We start from the raw sequence: 20130 nt of genomic DNA on the forward strand, positions 1-20130 counted from the left end.
AGCATAATGTAGAATATTAGCAATTACATTTATTCTTAACCAAATTTGCCGCTGTCATTGACCTCCCGCCCAAAAATAAGAATTTGTATATGGAGTAAACCCTCTCTCCTCTCCTCTCTGGTTTAGTCACGTCGCACCCTCATCATTGCAGGAAGCGCAATAGTCAGGCACTGTGGTTTCCTCATAATACACATACAACCTAACGTTAGCGGTAAAACCTGATAAAGGTTCCGATTGTTTTGACCATGTAATTCTCGCTCAGACAAGGTGAGTTCGCAATATATTCGCCTCAATTTTACTCTCCATATTCTAACTGGAAATTAGCAACAGAGAAGACCTCAGCAAGACAACACATTCCTGCAGGAAGCTCCTGAACCTCATCTCTAGCACACTGTCAGCTACACTTCACCAGCGCGATCTGTGCCCAAGCCATGAATTTGTCCCCTTTTTCTGTCTAGCTAGCCACTGACTACACTCTAGTTAGCAGAATAGTTAAAAAATAATTTTGTTTTACTTAGCCTCAATAATTGTTTGTACAGGATGTTGACTTTGGTGTCTATTTCAGACCTTATGGCGTCAGAGCATTAAAAGGGTAAGTCTGCCATGTTGAGAAGTGCAGCTATAGTGAAAGACAATTTACTGGTTTGGTGTGGGCCAGCATGATAGATACAGTTTATCCTGTGTCAGTGAGTGTAGCTATTAAGTTAAGTTTGAGCATCTTAGCAATACAATGTCTTCTATACAGCTATCAACATTCTATAAGGAAAGAGCCAATTAATCAGTGGTATAATCATTAACCAGATTATCCCGGATACCAGAATATGATGAGTGATAATTCAGTTTTAGAATAAAATCTAAAAACCTATTGACATTCGACATAGACTTTGTTTAGACATTCAGCCTGTATTATAGTTTTATAACCAGAGACAAATCTTCAAAGGCACAGTATTTATTTATTTGGAGTGGTACATGCATTCACACAGTCTTGATTTATGGGATCCTTCCCAATATATGATTGATATGTCATAAAGTCCCAAGTTCTTACTTAAAGGTGTATTGCAAAACTGTACTTGTCCTCATATTCTACAGCTGTAATGTCATCAATCAAATCAAACATATTTATATAGCACATTTCTCACAACAAATGCATTTCAAGGTGTTCAGTCGTTGGATGCGGTGTTGTCTATAAAGTGGAGCACATATAACGAAAAGGAGGGCATCAAGGCATTCAACATGTCTACAGGGATGGATGTGCTGGAGTCATGGCTTTGGGTCACTGAGTCTGGGATCCTGGGAGCCTCACTAGATGGTCATAGCAGTGGTGAAGGTCAAGTGTCCCTGTGGTGCAAGCAAGGGACCTTACTGTTTCAGTATGATATGTTGGATAAATGAATAAAGACAGACACCAATGTCAAGTTCAATAGCCTTGTTCAAGCATTGTACAAATTCCTACACGCAGACTCCGGGGAACAGTCCGGCTAGTCGATTACCTATCAACTAGACTCCGTAAAATCATCCTTTTCGATAGAAAGTGCAAACATAACGTCACTCTGGGTTGTGACAGGATTCGTGACTTCGTAGTAGCGCAACACTGGCATAGATAAAGCCAGAGATTTCATCTCCTTTACTGCGGCCTCATGTTTGGGTAGCCAGTGCCATGATGTGTCTTTGTCCAGCAACCGGCATAGAGGAGTGTGGCATGAACTTTGCAAGATAGTTTGCAAATCTGATGAGACACTGTACTCCTTTTGCATCAGACGGGTTTGGCATGTCGTGGTCGCTCTGACTTTGTCTGGGTCCGGCTTCAGGCCTTTGGCCGAGAGAATGTGGCCATGGAATTGGACGTCTTTCACCTTGAACTGCAGCCTCATCAGGCCAAGATGAAGCTTAACCGTTCAGCAGCGCTCCATCAGTGCCAGGAGCTTCACATCATGGTCGCGTTCTGCTTCTTCATCTGTGTCACCACAGCCTACGATCAGGACATCATCGGCGATGGGTTCAATGCCCTTGAGCCCAGCCAGTAACTCGTGCTGCTTACGTTGGTATACCTCAGGCGCCACTGAGACACCAAACGGGAGCTTGAGCCAGAGTTTCCGACCCCAGGGGGTCCAGAAGGTAGTCATGAAGTAGCTTTCTTCGTCCAGCTTGCATTGAAAGAATGCATCTCGGGCATCTAGCAAGGTGAAAATCCTGGCCTTGGGAAGCTTGTAGAGGACATTCTCTAGTGTCGGCATGATATAGTGGGATCGTTTCAGTTGCTTGGTTCAGAAGCTTTGGGTCGATGAAGACCCTCAGCTTCTCTGTTTTTTTTTCACTATGACCATATGGCTGTTGGTTCAGTCACAGATGTCATGTGGCCATCGGCCTCATACTTGTCCAGCTGGGCCTTCACAGCCACTTTCATTGCAATGGGCACATTGCGAGGAGCACACTGGACTGGAATGACACTCTCATCCAATTCAACGTGTATCTCCCCAGGCACTGATTCAACGGGCCTGTTGAAAACATTGTCATATCTGCTGAGTAGTTGTTCTTTGGAGAGGGGTCCATGCTGGACATGCTCCATAATGTGCAGGTCATTTGGTACGGTGAACTGCATCAGTCCCAGGCTTTCGCATGTAGAGCCTGAGAGGAAAGCATGTTGACTTGTTTCCACAATCTCAAACTCCAGCTTGTGTTTGCATCCCCGAATTACACATTTGTTCTCAAAGATGCCCATAGAGCTCATTAGCTCTCCTGAGTACAGCTTTAGTCTAGTATCGCTGGGCAATAGATGTGTGTCAGGTGCCATATCGATTTTGTCTTTGTAGCTCATTACGTTGCATGTAGCACCGGAATCCAGTTGACATTGTTGTGTAATCGTAGTTTCACAAACCATTTCTTCCCTCGAGTGTACAGCCCCAATGGATTCATGCATGTAAATGCCACGTTCACTGTTCTGCTCTGAACATTGAGTGACATCATCAACACAGTGAATCTTGCCCTCACTCACCCTTCTTTTGCCTTTGAGACACACTTTTGCAAAGTGATTATTAGTTCCACAAGCTCTGCATGGTTTTCCGTAGGCAGGGTAGTGCTCTTTGCCTCGTGCGTGTGTATTTACATGTTCTGTCACTCATGGGACAGTACATCATCCCCAATTATAAGGTTAGAGCTAAAAAAACGTAGCCCCTTGTGTGCTGCCATAGAATTATATTAGAAGTGCCCATCCAAGAAGGATCAAGATCATTGGCCACAGATATAATGTGATTTGATGTCATTCTTTCTACAGTAGCTTTGATTGGACTCATGTCAACATCTTACTTTCAAAGTCTTAGTTAGCAGTCATCATCAGTTGTCATCAAGTCCACAATCATTTTTAATCCTTGTCATATGAAGAGAAATAATGAAGAGAAATTATAGATAAAACGTATCGGTGGACATCGTCCATTGTACATAAAGATTACACAACAAGTTGGAAATCGCAAATTCAACGATGAGTCGTCTGGAAGGAATCAGTGGCTAACTGCAAGTGTTACAAAGAAACCACCATGTCAACATCATACTTAAAAAATCTTAGCTAGGAAGCTAGCAGTCGTCGCCATGAATCAAGTCGATAATCAAATCCTTTTCAATCCTTGTCATAGGAAGAGAAATTAGAAATAAAACGTCTTGATTCTCATTGGCCATTGCACATAAACATGACACAACAAGTTCGAAATCGCAAATTCAACAATGAGTGGTTTGGGAAGGAATCAGTGGCTAACTGCGAGTTCAAGACAACAGGGAACTCTGAGAAAAACAAGCTACTACTGGGAAAATACATTTTGAATGGTCATTCAAACCTGTATTGTAAATCCGGCATCTTTCTCTTTGATGACAAAATTTGCCCACGAATATTATTATTTATTATTATTTATTATTATTATTATATTATTAAGAACCGCCGCACCACTTTCCTGTTCAAGCACATCACAACGTGAGTCCAAAAATGTCTTATGCTGCTTCATACATTATATAGGATGCCAGATAGTATTACTTTAACAGTATACATATCTAAGTGTATGTTGTGTAGTAGAGGTTGACCGATTTAATCGTCATGACCGATTTAATTAGGGCCGATTTCAAGTTTTCATAACAATCGGTAATCAGAATTTTTGGATGCCGATTACAGAACGGTTCCGTATTTCACTGAAAGAATAAACATTTTGTTTTCGAAATGATAGTTTCCATATTCGACCGTATTAATGACCAAAGACTTGTAGTTCTGTGTTTTATTATATTATAATTAAGTCTATGATTTGATATTTGATAGAGCAGTCTGACTGAGCGGTGGTAGGCAGCAGCAGGCTCGTAAGCATTCATTCAAACTTAACTGAGTTTCCAGCAGCTCTTCGCAATGCTTGAGGCACAGCGCTGTTTATGACTTCAAGCCTATCAACTCCTGAGATTAGGCTGGCAATACTGAAATGCCTATTAGAACATCCAGTAGTCAAAGGTTTATGAAATACAAATGGTATAGAGAGAAATAGTTGACGCATCATAATTCATATAATAACTACAACCTAAAACTTCTTAAGTAGGAATATTGAAGAACTGGGAATATTGAACCACCAGCTTTCATATGTTCTGAGCAAGGAATTTAAACGTTAGCTTTTTTACATGGCACATATTGCACTTTTACTTTCTTCTCCAATACTGTGTTTTTGCATTGTTTAAACCAAATTGAGCATGTTTCATTATTTATTTGAGACTAAATAGAATTGATGTATTATAGTAAGTTAAAATAAGTGTTCATTGTCCATTCAGTATTGTTGTAATTGTCATTACATATACATATACACATATATATACACATACATATACACATACATATACACACCAGCCGATTAATCGATATCTGCTTTTTTTGGTCCTCCGATGATCGGTATCGGTGTTGAAAAATCATAATCGGTCGACCTCTATTGTGTAGTAAGCTGTTAGTAGTCCATGTGCCTCACCCTAATAATGTCAGGATTTGGCCAGGGTTGTTCCGGTTTTTGGTCACTAGATGCCCCCATTGTGCTTTTTGACCTTTTGTTTTCCCTTGATCCCCCATTATTATTTGCACCTGTGCCTCGTTTCCCCTGATTGTATTTAAACCCTTAGTTTTCCTCAGTTATTTGCTCTGTGTTTGTATGTTAGCACCCAGCCCTAGTATTCTGTGTACTCTTGTTGATCCCGGTGGACTCTCTTGTGGAATTCTGTTTTTTTTGTTCTTGTTTATTTATTTTTGAGTATCTTTTGAGGCTTGTTATGCTATACCTACCACCTTGTGGATTTACCTTTTTCCTGAAGGACTTCACATTTTTACTTAATTAAATACACTGTCTCAAGTACTGCTGTGCCTGCCTCATCTTCCGGGTTCTGCCGACTATTCGTGGCTCAGTTGGTTAAGTGACTGTTTCTCACTCCAGAGACCCGGGTTCGTAACCGGGTCCCGACAAATAATTTGGTCTATTTTCACCAAGGTGGTATTGTGAACACATCGTTAGTGGCCGGTGTGTACTCGTTTGCCTATAACCTGTTTTAGAGAAATGTAATCATCAAATATTGTTAGATCTTTCATTGTCTGTTTATATGTAAGAACGGACCATGTTCTGAATTCTGTCGCTGTACATTTCAAAAGTGCTGAACAGAGAGTTATATTGACTACCTCCGTCGTCTCTCGCTCATTGATGTCTTGATCTAAATTATAGATGGCCTCTTATCCGCTTGTCGTCCCCTTATGCCATAGTTTGTGTTACATCTCAATTGTCAGTAGAAACCACAGTTTAAGCAAGGCAGTCATATCTGCTATGTTTTTTTGAAAGGCAGTAAATGAGGCTGAATGAACTGTAGCGGTAGTAAGGTGTTGGGACTGCTGTTGGGACTCTGCTGTTGGGACAGCTTTATGTAGGCCCTAACAGTTTGTGGGCACAGTTTGTTACCGTTATAGTGCAATTCATGTGTTTTTTAGTGTTGTGTTGTTGCTTTGCTGGCGTGCATCCCACATTTTTGGGGTTTTGCCCCACCAAGATTTACATGCTAAAATCGCCACTGGTTATATTACATACAAGTTTTGCTCAAAGCAGCCAACTAAAGAAATGTAGATAACTTTATCATGGGCACAGTGGGAATTTAAATCTGTGATCTTCAAATTCTTTCCTAGTCCCTGTGTGTTCCTTGCTGGAGACCCTAGTCATCCCTGCCTGTACCTGACATTGTTGAAAAACAAGTGAACAATGAATAAAGATCATACACAAACAATAGGTTATAGTGTATTACATTCCAATTTTGCCAACTAAAATAATGTAGTTAAAAGTCAATTAAATCACAAAGGCTAGTCTGAGTGCATCTCCTCAGTTTCATTCAGTAGTATAACACAATTCACAGTGCATTTTATCATGGGCATTTGTGATGTATATATATATATATATATCTGTGATGTTGAAATTATGTCTTACCCCCAGAATGAGAGAGTACATCTCATTCCAGGAGATCTCCTTGCTGAGGTTGGCGTTGATGTCACGTTCTGACCATCGTTCGTGTGTGTTTTCCTTGTTTTAGTGTTGGACGTGAGCTGGGTGGGCATTCTATGTTGTGTGTCTGGTTTGTCTATTTCTATGTTTGGCCTGATATGGTTCTCAATCAGAGGCAGGTGTTAGTCATTGTCTCTGATTGGGAACCATATTTAGGTAGCCTGTTTTGTGTTGGGATTTGTGGGTGATTGTTCCTGTCTTTGTGGCACCAGATAGGACTGGTGGGTTTTTTTCTTCTTTCTTCTTCTTCTTCCACCAACGGTTCTTGGTTTTTTGTAGATTGTTTTATTTTCATCTTTATTAAAGATGTACAAAAATAACCATGCTGCATTTTGGTCCGCCTCTCTTTCACCAGCTTCTATCTCAAGGCCATTAGCTTCTATCTCAAGGCCATTAGACTGCTAAACAGCAATCACTAACGCAGAGAGGCTGCTGCCTACAATGAGACCCAATCACTGGCCACTTTAATAAATGGATCACTAGTCACTTTAAAACAATGCCATTTTAAATAATCAATCAATCAAATGTATTTATAAAGCCCTTCTTACATCAGCTGATGTTACAAAGTGCTGTACAGAAAACCAGCCTAAAACTCCAAACAGCAAGCAATGCAGGTGTAGAAGCACAGTGACTAGGAACAACTCCCTAGAAAGGCCAGAACCTAGGAAGAAACCTAGAGATGAATCAGGCTATGAGGGGTGCCAGTCCTCTTCTGGCTGTGCCGGGTGGAGATTATAACAGAACATGGCCAAGATGTTCAAATGTTCATAGATGACCAGCAGGGTCAAATAATAATAATGTGCAACAGGTCAGCACCCCAGGAGTAGAAAATGTCACTTTTATGTTGACATATCTTACATTACTCATATCACATGGATATACTGTATTTTATACCATCTATTGCACCTTGCCTACCCCTTTCGGCCATCACTCATCCATATATTTATATGTACATATTCCCATTCACCCCTTTAGATTTGTGTGTATTAGGTAGTTGTTGGGGAATTGTTAGATTACTTGTTAGATATTACTGCACTGTCGGAACTAAAAGCACAATCATTTCACTACACTCGCATAAATATCTGCTAACCATGTGTATGTGGCCAATAAAATTGGATTTGATATAGGCCATTTTGATTTTGTGGCTGTGGTAACTAGTGGAAACCGTTGTTCCTATTGTTCAACTGTCTCCCTCCAGCAGGTGGCGTTTTCTCGCCCACCAAGAAAGGCGTTTTTGTATGAAGATTAATTAGAGAATGCAGAATTTTGTCAACAAAAATTGTTATGGCATGTGACGGATGCATGTGATACGGGACTAGGGGCCGTTCAGTCCCAGATACACAATGGGGAGGAGCACCCCATCATGTACATCAGCCGAAAGCTGATACCTAGAGAAAAAAGTACTCTATTGTTGAGAAAGAGTGTCTAGCGGTGAAGTGGGCGCTAAAGACAATCAAGTATTACCTGTTAGGTATCCACTTCACCCTGGTCACGGACCATGCTCCCCTGGTCTGGATGGCCAGGGGAAAGGACACAAACGATCAGGTCACCAGGTAGTTCTTGTCCCTTAAACGCTTCTCTTTTTCTGTTGTGCACAGGTCAGGGGCGAAGCATGGAAACGCGGATGCCCTAACGAAAGGGAGACATACTGATGACAGTCCCCGCCCCAACAGAGCTAAGGGGTGGGGGGGGTGTACAACAGGTCAGCCACCAGGAGTAGTTGGGGACGGTTACAGAGGTAACAGGAGTGAGTGCAGTTTTGACCCCGACAGGATACAGTAAGACGCGGAGCCCAGAAGACAGTATCCCGGGGAGGGTCTCATGGGGAGACCTATCCTCCTTCTTTTTGATGTATTATTTAAATAAACACCCTTGACACTGAGCTAATCCTACTCAGTCCATGTTTGATCTGTGTAAACGTCTTGACCAAACCCCTTGGTTTGCCACAGTATCAAAAATGGTCCATCACCCAAAGGACATCCAGCCAATTTGACACAACTGTGAAAAGCATTGGAGTCAACATGTGCAGCCCTGTGGAATGCGTTTGACACCTTGTCGAGTCCATGGTCTGATGTATTGAGGCTGTTCTGAGGGCAAAAGGTAGTGCAACTCAATATTAGGAAGGTGTTCTTAATGTGTTGTACACTCAGTGTAAGTTTACCACATTTCAAACAATCCAGTGCATTTTTGTCGATGTTTTTTAAATCAACACGTCAAAAGATTTAACGACTGAAACAAACAAATGGATCCAACAAAGACAAACAGAAAATTCCATTTTTCAAGCCTGCTGGAGGCGTGGCGGCTCCACCAGGGGGCATGCTTGAGCTGGTTTTATTAAGACATTGTAATTGAACCTTTATTTAACTAGGCACGTAAAGTTTAGAACAAACTCTTATTTCTTGCATATCAAGAGGCAAAAGGCCTCCTCCGTGGACGGGGGCTGGGATGAAAAATACAAAATGTAGGACAAAACGCACATGACGACAAGAGACACCACAACACTACATAAAGAGAGACCTAAGAAAACAATATAGCATGGCAGCAACACAACATGATACAAACATTATTGGGCACAGACAACAGCAAGAAGGTAGAGACAACAACACATCACGCCAAGCAGCCACAAGTGTCAGTAAGAGTGACCATGATTGAGTCTTTGAATGTAGAGATGGAGATAACAGTCCAGTTTGAGTGTTTTTCGTTCTATTCGCCAGCTGCAGCGAACTGAAAAGAGGAGCAACCCAGAGATATGTGTGCTTTGGGGACCTTTTAACAGAATGTCTTTCGTGGTTGTATGTGGTTAGAATGGATACTTCAGAGTACCATTCGGAATTGTTCTCATAGAATAAATGCTTCAGCGGTTGTCAGTATTCTCGTTCTGGACTTCCGTAATTTCTAGCTGCAGACTAGTAATTATACGTCTAAGATTTGCTCTTATTCTGTAGTTGTCACATCCTGATCTGTTTCACATGTCCTCATTATTGTCTCCACCCCCTCCAGGTGTCGCTTATTTTCCCTGGTGTATTTATCCCTGTGTTTCCTGTCTCTGTGCCAGTTTGTATTGTATGTTCAAGTCAACCAGCGTGGTTTTCCCGTGCGCCTGCTTTTTCTATTCTCATTTTGCTAGTCATCCCGGTTTTGACCCTTGCCTGTTTCTGGACTCTGTACCCGCCTGCCTGACAAGTCTACCTGTCTTGACTTCGAGCCTGCCTGCCACACTGTTTACTCACGTGGAGAAGTGCAACTATAGTGAGGGGAAATGTACGGATTGGTCAGGGCCAGCGTGAGGGATAAAGTTAATCCTGTGTCGAGCGTAGCTGTTATGTTTGAGCATCTCAGCAATACAATGTTTTCTATACTGCTGTCAACATTCTACAAGGAAAGAGCCACTTAATCAATTACATAATCATTAACAAGATCACCCCGGATACCATACTTCGATGAGTGATAACTCAGTTCTAGAATGTTGTCATTGATGAGAATTAATCAAAAGGTCCATCGACATTCAAAATTGACTTTGTTAAGACATCCAGCCTGTATTGTAGTTTCATGGGCAGAGACAAATCTTCAAAGACACAGTATGTATTTATTTGAAGTGGTACATGATTTCACAGAGACTTAAAGGATCCTTCCCACTATATGATTGATTTTGTCAACTGATAAAATCCCAAGTTATAAATGAAATGTTCATGGAAAAACTGAACTTGTCCTCATGGAAAAAAATAGTTTATTTAAATATTGTACAGCTGTAATGTCATCAATCAAATCAAACTTCATTTATATAGCACATAGCTTTCAATGAATGCATTTCAAGGTGTTCAGTGTCGTTGGGTGTGTCTGTAAGTAGGGCACAGACAACGAAGAGGAGGACATTAAGGCATTCAAAATGGCTACAGGGATGAATGTGCAGGAGTCAGGGCTTTGGGTCACAGGGTCTTGGATCCTGGGAGCCTCACCGGAAGGTCTGGTGGGCACCACAGCAGTGGTGGAGGTCAAGTGTCATTATGGTGCAAGGGACCTGACCATTCAAGAGGCAGTGAAGTCAAATATTTCTATATCAAGGAGAGAGAGTCTTACAGCCTCCGTAAATACCATCCTTCTGGGCACCTTGAACAGCGTGTAGTAAGAACGCATGATCGCTTCTTTTTGCGAGACTGTCCTTGAAAGAGATCATGTCTCAATTTGTTTTGGATTTTCTCAATGGCAATATCAATCTGATCATTTTTGTAACCCCTCTCATTGAATTTACTTTGCATCTCAGCCATGTTTCTGTCAAAATCTGATTGTTTTTTGCAAATTCTTTTGATTCGACAGAATTGGCTGTAGGGCAAACTGTTTTTCAAGGTAAACGGGTGACAGCTATCAGCCCTCAACAAACTGTTATGATCAGTAGGTTTCCTATAAAGATCAGTGTATAGAACATTATCCTCACACAAAATCAAAAGATCAAGGAAACTGATCTGACGTGTGTCAGATTACATAGTAAATCTCAGATGCTCAGAACAAGAGTTAAGAAAAGCATGGAACGTTTTGCATCCCCTCTCCATAGAACAAAAATATAATCAATGTACCGTTTCCAAATAATAATGTCAGGCAAAAAAACTTTTTGGAGGGGATTAAGAGTGTATACGGAGGGTGCGGGGCAACAGAAGACGAACAGCAGAGGAGCTGAGAATCTTAGAGATGGGGAAAGAGCCCATAAAACGGGGGGAAGGTTTACGTGACTCCACCCTCTGCCTGAGACGATAGCGGGAAGCAGGAGTCCGGTGGCGGTCCACCTGTCGCTGATACCTGGAGGTGGTCTTGAGGGCTCTCTTCCAGGAATGGTGACAGAGTCGGGCGAACATCTGGGCCGAGGATATGCTGACCTCTTCCTCTTGCACAGGGAAGAGTGGGGGCTGATATCCCATGGAACACTTGAAAGGCGAGAGACCAGTGACCGAGCAGGGAAGGGTATTGCAGGCGTATTCCACCCATACGAGTTGCTGGCTCCAGGTGGTTGGGTTGGCGGAGATGAGGCAACGAAGATCCGCCTACAGGTCCTGATTGGCTCGCTCTGACTGGCGGTTGGACTGGGGGGGACACTGGAGGACAGGCTGGCAGACGACCCAATGAGGGTGCAGAACACCTTCCAGAACTGGGACGAGAACTGAGGACCGCAATCTGAGACCATGTCCACCGGAAGTCTATAGATCCGGAAGACGTGCTGCACCATGAACTGGGCCGTCTCCTTGCCTAAGTGTAACTTGGGAAGGTGAATGAAATGAATGAAACCACCATTAAACCCCATTGAAGAAGATTCCTTCAATTGTTCTGCTTTCATCTAAGTGTGAACCGGAACAATTCAGGCTACTAAAACAAACAACGGAAACATGAGACTTATTTGCGCCAACTAAACTCTCTCTTAGTAGTAGAGCATACTCTCCTCTTGGACGTTGTGTGCTGAAGTTTGTATGGTTCACATACATTTCCTAATCGCAAATAATGAGATATTCCTCAAATTGCTTGGGCTGGTTATAACAATAAGTTAGATAGCTTATGTCACCAAAACGACGAAGGGTAACAAGCCGTTCATGGTTAGAAGGGATACAGCTTTTGTCAAAATAACGTCAGATTTGAAATTTCATAGCAGGTTAGGAGAATTTCCACAGCAGCTTAGTTTATTAACGTAGCAGGTTAGGCAAATTAGGTCAAGGTTAGGAAAAGGGTTAGAGTTAGCTAAAATGCAAAACATTTCAACTTTTTACATTCATTTGACAAAAGATTGATATCTTCTAGCATGACCTAACAAGCCAGGCCCGGGTTCGCGACCATGCCCAATTAATGAAAAGATACTCACGGTGCATGCTCAGGCTGCCCTTGCTCAAATGAGTTTGTCTGCGAGACCGCGGCGCAGGTTCTCTTGACATTTGTTTAACATTCTTTAGGTCACTTGGTGTTTCTGGCCAGGTTAGCCAACTCGTCGAGACAATGCTTCATGCAGGCTATACAGTCTCATGGAAGCACAACGTAAGCTTGTGTTGGAAGTGTGTTGGAAGTTTATTTCCCCTCTAATACCCTGCAACAATTGGCTCTTTGCGTTGTGGAACGCTGCCTCGCACTCCAGTTTCCATTTCCGGGGAACCTCCTTTTTTAGTAGGACATGTAAGGGTTGTAACAGGGTAAACAGATTTTCCAAGAACCTACTGTAGTAGTTCCGAAGTCCTATAAATGAACATAGTTCGGTGACGTTTGTGGTACTTGGGGCAACGGCTGTCACTTTCTTTTCAGTGGGGTGCAGCCCTTCTCTGTCAATCAGATGTTCTAAGTACTCCAATTTGTCTCTCATGAACATGCACTTGGCCCGTTTCACCCTAATACTGCATTTTTCAAGATGACTCAGAACTTCATCCGGTCTGTTTATGTGTTCCACTCTTGAACATGCCATTATAATTATCTTGTTTAGAAAGCATGTCACATGGTCAAAGCATGTTGCTGGGGCTCTCATCAAACACAGCTTTATCGCAGTAACATGGCCTCCACCTCAGCATCAATAGCATCTCCTAAAGTTCGGACTGCAAAAATGTTTGATTTTATTCAACCAGTTACGGCTGGTCGATCGCCCTTCACTATTACGAGAGGTAGCTTGGCTCTCTGCTCTCCGATTTCCCATCAACAGTCACTTGCCCTAGTAAGGGTATATTCTCACCATAGAAGGTAGAGAGCTGCATATTGCTTTTCTCAAGGGATAGGTGGGAGTGATTCACTGTACACCTTCTCAGACACCAGTGTCACTGCAGGTTCTGGTATCTAACTTAATTTCATTTCCTTCACTTTCCCAGCAAATTCAAGAGTATTCCTGGATGCCAGCTCAATTGAAAAAGCAGTGTAACACGCTCCCTTAAACTCACAAAAACGGTCGCACAGGGTTTCATTCAAATTTCGGCCTTAGTCACAGTGAGTAGAAAGTTGCTTCAGAGCTACAATGTAGTCACTGACTCGCCCTTTTGCTAGCTCCTCTTTTGGAAACAGAATCTTTCTGCAACTATGTGCGCTTAATTAAGGCTTGTAATGGCCAGATAGCGTTTTACTAAGCTGCCGTAGCTGAGCTCGCTGGGCTTATCTGGCATGGAGAGATTCTTCAGGAGTCTATAGGCTTCAGGTCCTATGACTGATAGGAATAAACTGACCTCATCTTTAACATTCCAGGTAAGACTCTTCTTGTCTATCTTTACATTCAGATATGTTGCCTATTAATGCCATGTTTGCTAGCTTAGCTAGTCTCTCATTATTGTTCATTAGCTGGCTAGCTACTGGTTGATATCTCGTTTACGGGAAACCTAATTGTTTTTGGCATCCCATCCTCGTCGCTACTGTAATATATTTGGTAATATTAAATAGAAGAGAGTGAGATTGAAAGTAAGCTGGATGCTGCCATGCTGGTCAGTTTAATTTTAAGATCCTTCTTCAATTAGTTTTAACGGAAGTTGGCATCCAATAAATGTTGCATTACCGCCACCTATTATAACTTATATATCCTAACATCACGTTGTCGGGCAAAGACTCCACATCAAAACTCAAAAGAACAGACAACTAGTCTTCTGTTTTACCACTCATGCCACCAAACGCATCAAAAACACTGAGAATCTTCTCCTTCAGTTGGTCAACTTTCACATTTACTGCTACCCCAGTAATCACTCCTTTCAATTGTGCCCTTTTCTTGAGTCCAAAGCAATTCACATTTCTTGTCCCCATTCATTTAACGTGGAGCACCTGCTCCCTCTGACCAGCAGAAACACAAACAGTTATCACCAGACCACTTCTCGTTACCTTCACAGATTCCACAGCAACCAACTCTGTTTTCACCCACCTTGAAACCACAAATTAATCCGCCAACAGGCAAGGGTCCACTTTTTCCAAAAATGTCACTCATGCCGTCAACGAGTCATCTTTATCCTGCCCCTCAGTGCAAGCCTTGGGCTCTGAGAACTTCACCACACCTACCCGCTCCAATACTTCCCTCTGACTCATTTCCATTTCTCCTCCTGTCTTCAATCCGGAGAACAGCTCCCTCTGATTAGACTTTCTACCATTCTTCATTAACAAACCATCTCTCTTTTTTTCCACCGTTTTTAACCGATTCAAGCTCACCCTCTTTCTTCAACATCCTCTGCCTCTCTTTTTACCTCCATTCCTCCTCCGTATTCCAAGTATACGTCTCCTTATGATAATACTGCACTTCTCCTAACATACATCTTATTCTTGCCCTCTCAAGGGACGCCATTTTCCTTATATCTAGCACATCCAGTCCAGACACACCAATGCCTCCCATCCCACAGAGATAAAATGTCAAGAGCAAATTCGGTGCACTGCATACAAGAAATATCTGGTCACAAATGACACTACACAGTGGTACCACAAGGTGGTATCAATGAACCAGATAATCTGCCAAACTACTACATTTACATTTACATTTAAGTCATTTAGCAGACGCTCTTATCCAGAGCGACTTACAAATTGGTGCATTCACCTTATGACATCCAGTGGAACAGCCACTTTACAATAGTGCATCTAAATATTTTAAGGGGGGTGAGAAGGATTACTTTATCCTATCCTAGGTATTCCTTAAAGAGGTGGGGTTTCAGGTGTCTCCGGAAGGTGGTGATTGACTCCGCTGTCCTGGCGTCGTGAGGGAGTTTGTTCCACCATTGGGGAGCCAGAGCAGCGAACAGTTTTGACTGGGCTGAGCGGGAACTGTACTTCCTCAGTGGTAGGGAGGTGAGCAGGCCAGAGGTGGATGAACGCAGTGCCCTTATTTGGGTGTAGGGCCTGATCAGAGCCTGGAGGTACTGAGGTGCCGTTCCCCTCACAGCTCCGTAGGCAAGCACCATGGTCTTGTAGCGGATGCGAGCTTCAACTGGAAGCCAGTGGAGAGAACGGAGGAGCGGGGTGACGTGAGAGAACTTGGGAAGGTTGAACACTAGACGGGCTGCGGCGTTCTGGATGAGTTGTAGGGGTTTAATGGCACAGGCAGGGAGCCCAGCCAACAGCGAGTTGCAGTAATCCAGACGGGAGATGACAAGTGCCTGGATTAGGACCTGCGCCGCTTCCTGTGTGAGGCAGGGTCATACTCTGCGGATGTTGTAGAGCATGAACCTACAGGAACGGGCTACCACCTTGATGTTAGTTGAGAACGACAGGGTGTTGTCCAGGATCACGCCAAGGTTCTTAGCGCTCTGGGAGGAGGACACAATGGAGTTGTCAACCGTGATGGCGAGATCATGGAACGGGCAGTCCTTCCCCGGGAGGAAGAGCAGCTCCGTCTTGCCGAAGTTCAGCTTGAGGTGGTGATCCGTCATCCACACTGATATGTCTGCCAGACATGCAGAGATGCAATTCGCCACCTGGTCATCAGAAGGGGGAAAGGAGAAGATTAATTGTGTGTCGTCTGCATAGCAATGATAGGAGAGACCATGTGAGGTTATGACAGAGCCAAGTGACTTGGTGTATAGCGAGAATAGGAGAGGGCCTAGAACAGAGCCCTGGGGGACACCAGTGGTGAGGAGACAGATTCTCGCCACGCCACCTGGTAGGAGCGACCTGTCAGGTAGGACGCAATCCAAGCGTGGGCCGCGCCGGAGATGCCCAACTCGGAGAGGGTGGAGAGGAGGATCTGATGGTTCACAGTATCGAAGGCAGCCGATAGGTCTAGAAGGATGAGAGCAGAGGAGAGAGAGTTAGCTTTAGCGGTGCGGAGCGCCTCCGTGATACAGAGAAGAGCAGTCTCAGTTGAATGACTAGTCTTGAAACCTGACTGATTTGGATCAAGAAGGGCATTCTGAGAGCGATAGCGGGAGAGCTGACCAAGGACGGCACGTTCAAGAGTTTTGGAGAGAAAAGAAAGAAGGGATACTGGTCTGTAGTTGTTGACATCGGAGGGATCGAGTGTAGGTTTTTTCAGAAGGGGTGCAACTCTCGCTCTCTTGAAGACGGAAGGGACGTAGCCAGCGGTCAGGGATAAGTTGATGAGCGAGGTGAGGTAAGGGAGAAGGTCTCCGGAAATGGTCTGGAGAAGAGAGGAGGGGATAGGGTCGAGCGGGCACTTTCTTACTACACTTTCTTTCAGCATCTTGAGAGAATGCAAATGTGCAGTTAGATACTGCCTGCAGAGGTGCAATCATTTTTAGCATCATAAAAGCTGAAAGTACACAGTGCCTTCAGAAAGTATTCATACCCCTTGACTTATTCCACATTGTGTTTTATGTTACAGCCTGAATTAAAAATGTATTATATTGATTTTCTTTCTCACTGTTTTTAAATCTACACACAATACCCAAATAATGATAAAGTGAAAACATATTTTTTAAATGATTGAAAATGAAACATTTTTGCAAATGTATTGAAAATTAAGTACAGAAATATCTCATTTACATAAATATTCACACCCGTGAGTCAATACTTTGTAGAAGCACCTTTCGCAGTGATTACAGCTGTGAGTCTTTATGGGTAAGTCTCTAAGAGCTTTGCACACCTGGATTGTGCAACATTTGACCATTATTTGACCATCAATATTATTTTTATTATTATTTTTATTTATTTTTTCCCCCGTTTTCTCGCCAATTTCTTGGTATCCAATTATTTTTAGTAGCTACTATCTTGTCTCATTGCCACAACTCCCGTACGGGCTCGGGAGAGACGAAGGTTGAGAGTCATGCATCCTCCGATACACAACCCAACCAAGCCACACTGCTACTTAACACAGCACGCATCCAACCCAGAAGCCGCCCGCACCAATGTGTCGGAGGAAACACCGTGCAACCTTGGTTAGCGCGCACTGCGCCCGGCCCGCCACAGAAGTCGCTTAAAATGTAAATTAAAACTGTAACTCTGCCAGGAATATTCCCTATCATATTGGTAAGTAACTCCAGTGTAGATTTGGCCTTGTGTTTTAGGTTATTGTCCTGCTGAAAGGTGAATTCATCTTCCAGTGTCTGGTGGATAGCAGACTGAACCAGGTTTTCCTCTAGGATTTTGCCTGTGCTTAGCTTCATTCCGTTTATTTTTTATACTGAAAAACTCTCCAGTCCTTAACAATGACAAGCATACCCATAACATGATGCAGCAAATGCTTGAAAATATGGAGAGTGGTACTCCGTAATGTATTGTATTGTATTGTATTTGCCCTAAACATAACACTTTGTATTCAGGACAAAAAGTGAATTGCTTTGCCACATTTTTGCAGTATTACATTAGTAGCTTGTTGCAAACAGGATGCATGTTTTGGAATATTTGTATTCTGTACAGGTTTACTTCTTTTCACTCCGGCAATTAGGTTAGTATTGTGGAGTAACTACAATGTTGTTGATCCATCCATCTTGTTTTAGTCACCATTGGCCCTATGGTTAAATCCCTGATTGGTTTCCTTCCTCTCCGGCAACTGAGTCAGGAAGGATGCCTGTATCTTTGTAGTGACTGGGTGTATTGATTCACCATCCAAAGTGTAATTAATTACTTGTTCAAAGGGATGTTTCATGTTTGTTTTCTTTATTTTTACCCATCTTCCTATTGGTCCCTTCTTTGAGAGGCATTTGAAAGCCTCCCTGGTCTTTGTGGTTAAATCTGCGTTTGAAATTCACCGCTCAACTGAGGGACCATACAGATAATTGTATGTATGTGGTAAAAAGATGAGGTAGTCATTAAAAAATGTTTTAAACACTATTATTGGACGCAGAGTGAGTCCATGCAACTTCTTATATGACTTTTTAAGCAAATTTTTACACCTGAACTTATTAGACTTGCCATAACGAAAGGGTTGAATACTTATTGCCTGAAGACAGTTGAGCTTTTGATTTCTTATACATTTTTAAAAGAAATTGAAAAACGTAATTCCACTTTGACATTATGGAGTATTGTTTGTAGGCCAGTAACAAATAAATCTAAATGTAATACATTTTATATTCAGGCTATAATAATATGTGGAAAAAGTAAAGGGATGTAAATACTTTCTGAAGGCACTGTATTTCAACCACATAAAATATTCATCCAAGCCGGACTGAAATCCGAAAAAATGTTGGGTCACTTTCACAGCATTCTATTTCCTTACAATTTTTACATTTTGCACAGAAATTCGTTCCCGTTTTTTGTTATTGCATTTTCTCCCTGGTCCCTAAACGTCTTTCCTCTGCGAAAAAAAACAGAGATGACAGAAAAAACTTTACCAGCATCAACTAGATTCAAGCCTTCATTCTATCGATTTATAGCATTATCCTTTTATTTGATTTTTTTTTGTATTTTTTTATTTCACCTTTATTTAACCAGGTAGGCTAGTTGAGAACAAGTTCTCATTTACAACTGCGACCTGGCCAAGATAAAGCACATCCTGGTTATCAAGGGTTTATTTAGTCTTCTAGGGCAACATATGATGACAGAAGAGAAGCTGCATGTATCTAATTAGACAAGTTGACTAACAAATAGAATACCAATATGTAGGAAATTATAAGCAGAGACATCTAAATCAGGGCGGTAAAATCCTGCACCCCTTGTCAACAAAAAAATGTTCCGTCATCACTGACTGTAGCCTTAAGCCATTTTATATATTAGTTGGTTAGGTACGGGCCTCAGATTTTCATTTAATCACATATAGTCAGGCTGTTGTGGATAGGTCATTAGGTGTTATTAGCAATTGCGGGCAGGTGCGGGTGAACAAGCAGTTTACCCGTGCACCACACCCTTTAAATCCCGTAGGCTCCTTGAGACCCCTCTTTCAAAATCACTGAGATCTCCTCTTTTAGTCATGGTAGCCAAAATAATGAGCAACTGGGCATTTTTAATAAATGACCCTAAGCATGATGGGATATTAATTAACTCAGGAACTACACCTGTGTTGAAGCACTTGCTTTCAATATACTTTGTATCCCTCATTTACTCAAGTGTTTCCTTTATTTCCACAGTTGTAGATCTCACTAGACATATATTACTAATGTAAACCACCCCTTAGTTCAAAGTCAAATCATGCTCAAACAGCAATAGGTGGTCTGCTTTTGCTGTGCTGCTTACTCAAAAATGTCTGATTGTGATTGTTTGCTCTGTCATTAGTTACAAATGTCCATTTTGATCCACATGTAAAAGCATGAGAGGCCAGGCAAGCAACCAGGGGTGGACTAGGACCAAAAACCGGCCCTTGCATTTCTAATACACCAGCCCATTATTTTCTTTGAGGCCCCCATACCAGCCCATTTTGGTCCTCGATGCCCCCACACTGGCATTTTTTTTCACTCAAAGCCCCCATTATTAGCCAGATAATTTGGTGCAAAAAAACACATGCAATTTAGATAGGCCCACTGGGCTAAAAATGTAACAGCACATCTGGCATTTGCCAATCCGCCCCTGCACACAACCCACACTCTCAGCCGCCAGTAATGTGACCGACAAACAATTTGGCTTCACGTGTCTGCTGAACTCTGATATTTTTGTTTGTTTTTGTATTTCCTTGGATATACCCTTTGTTAGAGGTTAGGATGACTCGTCTGTTTAGCTCCAAGTGCTTGTCTGATCACCCAACCAACATAAATGGTGGAATAAGTGTGTAAAGATGTAACTTCAGCAACTCCAA

At 42.4% G+C, this 20130-nt stretch overlaps 1 long non-coding RNA gene across 1 annotated transcript; it reads left to right on the forward strand.

Annotated features, from left to right (window-relative positions):
• Positions 1–31: 31 nt before the first annotated feature.
• Positions 32–8426, forward strand: LOC124042871. The gene is made up of 3 exons (XR_006840221.1): positions 32–267; positions 540–592; positions 8138–8426. It is a non-coding gene; the product is annotated as an uncharacterized LOC124042871 (long non-coding RNA).
• The last annotated feature ends 11704 nt before the right edge of the window (positions 8427–20130 follow it).

Source organism: Oncorhynchus gorbuscha, linkage group LG09, assembly GCF_021184085.1.
Source record: "Oncorhynchus gorbuscha isolate QuinsamMale2020 ecotype Even-year linkage group LG09, OgorEven_v1.0, whole genome shotgun sequence".
In the NCBI taxonomy this organism is placed as follows: domain Eukaryota; kingdom Metazoa; phylum Chordata; class Actinopteri; order Salmoniformes; family Salmonidae; genus Oncorhynchus; species Oncorhynchus gorbuscha.